Below are 8,059 nucleotides of genomic sequence, written 5' to 3'. Positions count from 1 at the left end.
TGTGACAGTGGCATGCAGTCTGCACACCGGATTACTGCCCTCTCTGTTTTGCACATCTGGCAGAACTCTGCCCTTATGATGGTGGCTTTCAGCATATTCTCCACCAGCTGGGGTCGGGCTTCTAGCCATCTCTCTGATGTGTTGCTGCTCCTAATGCCCCAGTCTGAGGCTGCTGTTCGCGTGCTGGTGTGCAGCTCAGCACTAACGTCAGAGTCAGAGGCGCTAGTGGATTGTAGAACCCTCTCCAGATCCCTTAGACAGGCATCATCTGTGTGTGTGGAAGAGGAAGGGGTTTGGTCATAACAAAGGAGGACATCAAAGGAGGCCAAAATATTCAAGTCAATATTTGAATACTTGAAACACCAAGTGCCAACCTAAAAATTACATTTAGGCCAACATTATGTCCACACGAAAACAACGGGTCATATTTTGTCTTATCTGTTCACATCTTTTACAACACCGGTAAAAAAAGCCTGAACCTGTCTGGAGATATGGGCAGGCTAGAAGCAACAATATTTAAAACAACGAATGAAGGGAATTCCTGTAGCCTAACTCCTTGAAAATAACATAGCGATTGCATAACCTCATCCTTTGCACCAAAAATGGAACTCATGATATGTAGGCCTATCAGAGGTAAATAAAGCCTATGTCAAGGAACATTTACAACAACTCGTCTCACAGAATGTGGAATGTGGGCTGTTGCGCAAATAAATTAATGAGGGGGGTTGATCTCCATTAATAACATGAAATAAGTCTCCATACAGGGTAGTGTCAAGCAGGTTTGGTTTGTTCTGATGAGCATAGTGTCAGGACAACTTTATTATCATCGTGCATAGTTCAAGTACGGCAAAAAAAGAAAAGTGCAATGTGATATACATAGACAGGTGGTGCAGTATAAGACATATAGTGTAGTAGTGCACTGGTATGGTATATACACTGTGGATGTATACAACTATGTATACAACTTGGATTTAAGTGTCATAAACGTTTATTTTTTTGTTTTTCAATTAAACTCATGGATAGTATTGTGTCTCAGGGTTTTTTGGATCACTGAGGTAAACCTCAGACACCTGTGATAATTAGTTTGCCAATCAAAGGAAAAATACTTAAGAAGAATGTTCCCATTATTAAGCATGCCACAGGTTTCAAGAAATATGGGAAAGAAAACTGCCTCTGGAGTCCCGCGAACCACAAGGTGTAAGATCTTCAAGAAGTTTGCAAGTGTGCATAAACCAACTATTCGGTCACCCCTAAACAATGCTCACAAGCAGAAACAGTTGCAGTGGGCTCAGGAATACATGAAGATGGATGGAGTAATGGATGGTTGGTGAATGGCCACCAAGTCCCAACAAGGCTGAGACATCAGCAAGGAGGTGGTGGAGTCATGTTTTGGGCCGGAATCATGGGAAGAGAGCTGGTAGGTCACTTTAGGGTCATGTAACTTGGCCTGTTATGTTTTTGATTGAAATAACTTTTGATTGAATTTATATCACCTCCTAATACTGCAAATTCAACAAATGACCATTTTTAGTTCTTTACAACCTATAAAATGCCTTGAAACTCTCTTGTGCATAATCATTTGGAACAGTGCATTTTGAGTTTTTAATTATTGGGGAAAAAAATACTGTTATCATTGGGAGGTTTGTTCAATAAAATTCAAATTATACTCTAACGGTTGATGACTTGAAAATGACATGGACTGTCAATTAAAATATCATCACACATCACATACCCTTCACCATAGCTAGAGATTGGCATTGTTTTATTTTTATGCTCATTGAGCTCAATGCAAATCAAACCAGCTAACTGAAATAAAACCATGCCAATCTCTAGGTATAGTGAAGGGTATGTGATGATGTGGGGCTATTTTAATTCCAAAGGCCAAGGGAACTTTATCAGGATGTATAGTATCCTAGATCCATGAAATAAAACTCTACCTGCCTCTATGGGATTTTAACATAGGGGTGCCAATACGTATGACCCCTGTATTTTAAGGAAGAACATAAGGTGGCAATAATTCTGGAAAGTACTAGATATACTGTGGTAGGAACATGGAATCCAAAAAAAGAAGCCTTTTCATGTCTTTTAACATTTTTAATCCATATAAAAGTGAGCACAAGGCTAAAAGTGATGGCAAATAATCATACCTGCCTCAAAACCTGGACTGCTGCTAAAAAGGTGTGGTCTAGAATCATTGTGGAGACATGGAGAAGCTTGGTAGGTAAGAATAATTTTGGTAGGTAAGATAAATCTCCAAGATTCTTGAATTTCCCCTAGGGATCATTAAAATATTCATCTATCTATCTAAGAATCATTTTGAGTGCTTTGACATCAAATAAACATGCTTACATTCTGCCACACTGTCTTACAACCTTTTGCTATGTTCATTTAATGTTTCAATATTAAATTAATATTTGCCAGGGGGTATGAAACATGTTGTTCCTAACTGTATGCAGTGTATTAACTCATTGAGTGCCATGCGTTGAGTGCCAAAAACGTAATATTACGTTTTTAGCTTTTTTTTTAAATTACGAAACTAGACACTCTAACACACCTTATATGTGATTTTGGGAACTCTTTGATGAATGGAAATGAAATATATGACGATCGTGAAACTCATGAAAACACACAATCTGGACATTTTATCATAACTAGGTTGCCGCTTTGGGTCGAATCAGTGGCGCATGCACGTCAGGTCAAAACCAGGCCATTTTCGTGGCTCTATCACTAGGTGGCAGTCTCGCCAGGTCTCGCTGATCACTTCCTGGAAAGTTTACACAAGTAAGTAACAGGCAACACTTCATATTTCATGAAAGACGTTATATCTCCATTTAGAAAAAAACAGCGATTTTGATGAAAACTAGCCAGTTTAGCTTGGGATTTCTCAGGAACAGAGGCGTGTAGAAATACACGGTTTGCACCCACCGAGAGCTTAAAGTCTCACCTTTTAATCGAGCTATTGTATGTGTTCATAGCTATAACACAGAATATGCTGTGGCTGTACAAAAATCATCAACAATGGTCTAGATTGCTGGCACTCTAGGACAAAGTTCCCGAAAACAGCTTGGCATTCAATGAGTTAACAGTAATATTCTAAAAACAGACAGAACATGGATAACCAGTTGTTTCATTCAAGTACTTTATTGTTGTGTAAAAAGGGTATATAGTGTGTATGTGTGTGTGTGTGTGTGTGTGTGTGGGGGGGGGGGGTGATGGGGTGTGTGGGTATTGTGGGGGTATGTAGTGTGTTTGGGTGGGTGGGGGTGTTGGAGATGATGAAAAGCTGTGTGTGTGTGTGTGTGTGTATGGGGTTTAGGTGGGGGGTGGGCGTGAGTATGTGTGTGTGTGTGTGGTAGAGGGGGTGTACCTATGTGAGTGTATGTTTTTTTTTGAGGGGGGGCGGGGGTATTATTGTGTGCTTGTTGTGGGGGGGGGGGGGGGGGTATGTTGTGTGTTTGAATGGGGGTAGGGTGGTGAAAAGGTGTGTGTGGTTGTATCGGAGTTAGGTGGAGGGAAGGTACTTGTGTGTGTGAGGGGAGGGGGGGGGCATGGCGGCATATGTTGTGTGTTTGGGGGGGGTGGGGGGAATAGTTGGTTGGTGGTCACCAGGGTGCAGAGCTGGAGTTCGGTTGGGTGTCTGCCGCAGGGAGGAAGCGTCCTCTGAACCTGCTGGTGCGGAAAGACCTGAAACCTGTGGGTGAAAAGGTGTGTATGGGTGTATGGGAGTTAGGTGGAGGGCGAGTACTTGCGTGTGTGGGGTGGCATGGGAGCATATGTTGTGTGTTTGGATGAGTGTGTGGGTGGGGGGGGGGTGGGCATAGTTGGTTGGTGGTCACCAGGGTGCAGAGCTGGAGTTCAGTTGGGTGTCTACCACAGGGAGGAAGCGTCCTCTGAACCTGCTTGGGGGGGGGGGGGGGGTGCCGGCTCAATGAACCTGCTGTGGTGCGGAGACGCATCCCAGAGGGGAGTGGGCTGAAAAGTGTCTGATGATGCTGAGCGCCTGAGGCAATCAGAGCTTGTCCTGGATGGCCTTGATGGATGGGAGTGAGGAACCAGTGATGCGTTGGCCAGTTTTCACCACCCTCTGCAGCGCTTTCCAGTCGAAGGCAAAGCAGTTTCCATACTATACTGTTATGGTAATAGTATTTAGCAGACGCTTTTGTCCAAAGCGCAACTACTGTGACAGTTGATGAGGATGCTCTCGATGGTGCAGCGGTAGAAGTTCACCATGATCGATCAGGGTAGAGGTGTAGAGAGTCCATGAGAGGTCCTCAGAGATGTAGACACCCCGAAACTTGAAGCTGGTGACACGATCCATCTCAATCCTGTTGATAAGGACGGGGTGGTATGTGTGCTAGATTTTGACTTCCAATGAGCTCTTTGGTCTTCTTGGTTGTTGTCAGTGCACCAGGATGTAAGGTGCTGGACCCCCTCTCTGTAGGCAGTCTCATCGTTTTTGCTGATGAGACCAATCACCGTAGTGTCACCTGCAAACCTGATGGTGTTAGAGCCATATATGCAGTCGTAGGTGAAGACTAAAGGAGAAGGTTCAGTACATAGCCCTGTGGTACGCCAGTGTTCAGGGTGAGGGTTGATGTGTGGAGGTGTGGTTATCTAACCTAACAGGCATTCCAGAATCCAGTTACAGAGGGAGGTATTGATGCCCAGTACACTGAGTTTGGTGATCAGTTTGAAGGGGATGGTGTTGAATACTGAACTGAATTCAATGAACAGTATTCTCACAAAGATGTTGCTATTGTCAAGGAGGAACAGGGCAGTGTGAAGTACCGTAGAAATAGCGTCCTCTTTGCTCCTGTTTTGATGGTAGGCAAATTGGAACCAGAGAGGGTGGTAAGCAGGTCTTGAAGTGGGCCAGTACCAGCCTCTTGAAGCATTTCATGATGGGGGTGAGTGCAACTGGACGGAAGTCATTAAGGCTTGTTGCAGTGGAGTGTTTTGGCACCAACACCATGATGGCGGTTTAACAGCATGTGGGGACAGCTGCCTTGGCTAGTGACAGGTTAAATATGTCCATTAGCTGCACAGCACAAGGCCTGAGGACACATCCGGGGATGCCATCAGGACCAGCAGCCTTACATGAATTAGTCCGGCTCAGTACCGTACACACATCGGTGGGGGAGACTGTGAGGGGCTGGTGTTCTCTGCAGATACCACAACCTTGACAGCCATCTCGTTGTTGTCACTGTCAAAGCGGTCATAGAAGTGGTTAAATTTATCAGGCTGTGTAATGTTATGGTAGATAATCAAAACAGTGATGTAACTGCAAAACTTTGCTGTGTTTACATGGCTGTTCAATTTGATTCTAAAAGGATTACACCAGCCCTTTCAATTTGACTGAAGTTGGTTGTATGAGAAATTTTCATTCCGGTTGAGCCAGGCATCCAATTAAATTTGCCCATGTATGAATGAGTCATTCATTGTGATTCATAATGTCTATTTAAACACATACTGTATATTATAGACAAATCAGTCAAACTAATTTAACACTTACAATTCCTTGCCTCCTGCCCATCCAGCATCACATCCAGAAAGTTTTCTGATCTGGCCCGTGGAGCTGAAAAGTCAAAGTCAAAGTCAAAGTGAAGAGGGGAATCATAATTTCTGTGCAGTGTCATTATGACGGCAATGTATATTCCCATGCACATCAACATGAGAGGGAAAGCAATGTGCAAGGGAGTTCTCAGTAACTACTAACCAGATGAGCCTGATGAGGGGGACTTGCTTGTTTTCGCCACAATGTCACCAGTTTGTGTCCTCTCCCTCCATTTAGCAGTGACACTGCGGCGTCTTCTTTTTTTTAGCTATGGAACACAATATAATTCAATGCAGGTGTAAAAGTTAACTTAAAAAAAAAATTATAGATACAAACCACTGAGAATCAATTACAAGCCACTCAAAAGTGAATCATTGGAAGCTGATTCCAGCGCTGTGTGGCATAAAAGCTAAATGCAATTTCTCCTTGCTTGGTTGCTGGGGACTATTAATTGACAAGTTCCAATACATCTAAGCTCTCTATAAGGTGTATATTGGAAGCAATTCAGAAAAATATTTGGGGCCAAGTCTATTCAGTGACTTATATACTAGGAGTGGAACCTTGAAATCAATTCTGAAATTAAATGGGAGCCAATGTAAAGATTTAAGAATGGGTGTAAAATGATCTCTCTTTTTAGTCTTGGTTAATAGTCTAGCAGCAGTGTTTTGAATTAATTGAATATGTCTAATGGACTTCTTGGGGAGGCCCAGACTATTACAATAATTTACCCTACAGGATATGAAAGCATGAATAAGCTTTTCTAAATCCTGTCTAGAAACAAAATCTCTGATTTTAGCTATGTTTCTAAGATGCCAGAATGCTTATTTAGTAATGCTTTTGATCATTCATAGTCAGGTCCCCATCTAAGATGTCTCCCAAGTTTTTTACTTGAGTCCTAGTTGGAAGTGCTTTAGATTCTAAGTAAGCACCTATTTGTGTTCTATCCTCTTTGTTACCAAATAAAATAATCTTTTGCTCTGATTAAGTTGTAAAAAATTCTGCTGCATCCAGGTATTTAAGGCAAAGACATAAGGAGTCAATAGGACTCAATTTGTTTGGTGACAATGCAAGGTAGACCTGTGTGTCATCTGCATCGCTATGATATATGAAATATTTCACCAAGGGGGAGCATGTACACGTTAAATAAGAGTGGCCCAAGAATGGATCCCTTACCATTAGCTTCCCTTTTACCTGAGTCTGTATTCAGGCGGATATCGTTTAATACCTTTACAAGTGCAGTTTTGGTACTGTGGTGTTGGCGAAAGCCTGATTGTAGTTGATCATAGATGCCATTTGAATTTAAATAGTTATTGACTTGGTTGAATACAACTTTCTCAATAACTTTGGCTATAAATTGGAGGTTTGAGATGGCCCCGTAGTTGTTAGGCACAGAGGGATCAAGGTTTCTTTTTTTACGAGGGGTTTGATAACTGCAGTCTTACAATAAGAGAGGCTGGGAAAATGGCTGAAATAAGAAAACCATTCACTATATTTAGAAGCTCAAAATGCCACACAATCAAAGATACTTATACTTTTAAAGAAGCTTGTGGGCAAGGTGTCAAGATGAGCGGAGCCGAATTACTGTTTTTTCAAGAGTTTTGCTATCAATGGCAGTAAATTCAGATAAAGAGGCTACATGTGTATTTGATGATTTAACCAAGACATTACATAAACAGGTGGAGCTAGTGTTTTTTCTAATATTTTCATATTTTGTTTTGGAAGAAGGAAGTTCCATATTTCCTCAGCATTTGGCTGGTGGCTAATGCAAACAAATGCAAATCTGAAGACTACACCATCACTGAGTTTAAGGGCAGACCAAGTTCACTAACATTAGTTGTATAGATCACATAGACTGAATACAATATTCTACAATCATCAGCACCATTTATTTTAGATATTGTTGTCAATAGATAGAATGTATGCATCATAATGCCTGATCACCATACAAAATGTAGATTACTGTGACATTACCATTGGCATGTCAAGCTCCTTTGTGAGCTCCTGGGCTTTATTCAGCACTTGTTCATACCTATTCTCTGTGAATAAAGCAAAATATGAATGGAGCTAGGCATTCAAAAGCAAGTATCTCCCCTCGTATACAAATCAATGCTTCAAGTATTCAACACCAACAACTTAATTCAAATTCAAGGTTGCTATAATAACGTTAGCACATTGTATTTCGTCGTTACCATTTACAGCATTCGCACGTCACGCACATTGATCACTATGCCTTCTACTTACCAATGGATTCATGCGCATGGCGCTCCATATTATTCACGACAGCTACTAAACAGACAGTAAAACAGACACGGACAAGAAGAAACAAACGATGTTGGCGTTGGTTTTTGTTTCTTTTTTTTTTTTTGGTGTGTTGTAATTCCACAAAATTGATGATATCTATTTAAAACACAGTTATGTCTTATAGCTAAGTTATTATTAGCATAAATTAGCAACAATTCTTTAACTCATACCGTCTTCTTAGGCTACGTATAACATTAACTACTT

At 41.6% G+C, this 8,059-nt stretch overlaps 1 long non-coding RNA gene across 1 annotated transcript; it reads right to left on the bottom strand.

The window, feature by feature from the left end:
- Positions 1 to 211: 211 nt before the first annotated feature.
- On the bottom strand, positions 212 to 5,762 carry LOC143131686 (uncharacterized). The gene is made up of 3 exons (XR_012988172.1): positions 5,717 to 5,762; positions 5,513 to 5,575; positions 212 to 268 (listed from the first exon to the last, which is right to left on the bottom strand). It is a non-coding gene; the product is annotated as an uncharacterized LOC143131686 (long non-coding RNA).
- Between the last annotated feature and the right edge of the window lie 2,297 nt (positions 5,763 to 8,059).

The sequence above is a fragment of the Alosa pseudoharengus genome, unplaced genomic scaffold (genome assembly GCF_046254945.1).
Source record: "Alosa pseudoharengus isolate Yale_2024_CS ecotype anadromous, Long Island Sound unplaced genomic scaffold, YU_APseudo_1.1 YU_APseudo_1.1_scf_18, whole genome shotgun sequence".
NCBI lineage: Eukaryota > Metazoa > Chordata > Actinopteri > Clupeiformes > Clupeidae > Alosa > Alosa pseudoharengus.
The sequence above is the reverse complement of the archived record's forward strand: the minus strand, read 5'-3'. Positions and strand labels throughout refer to the sequence as shown.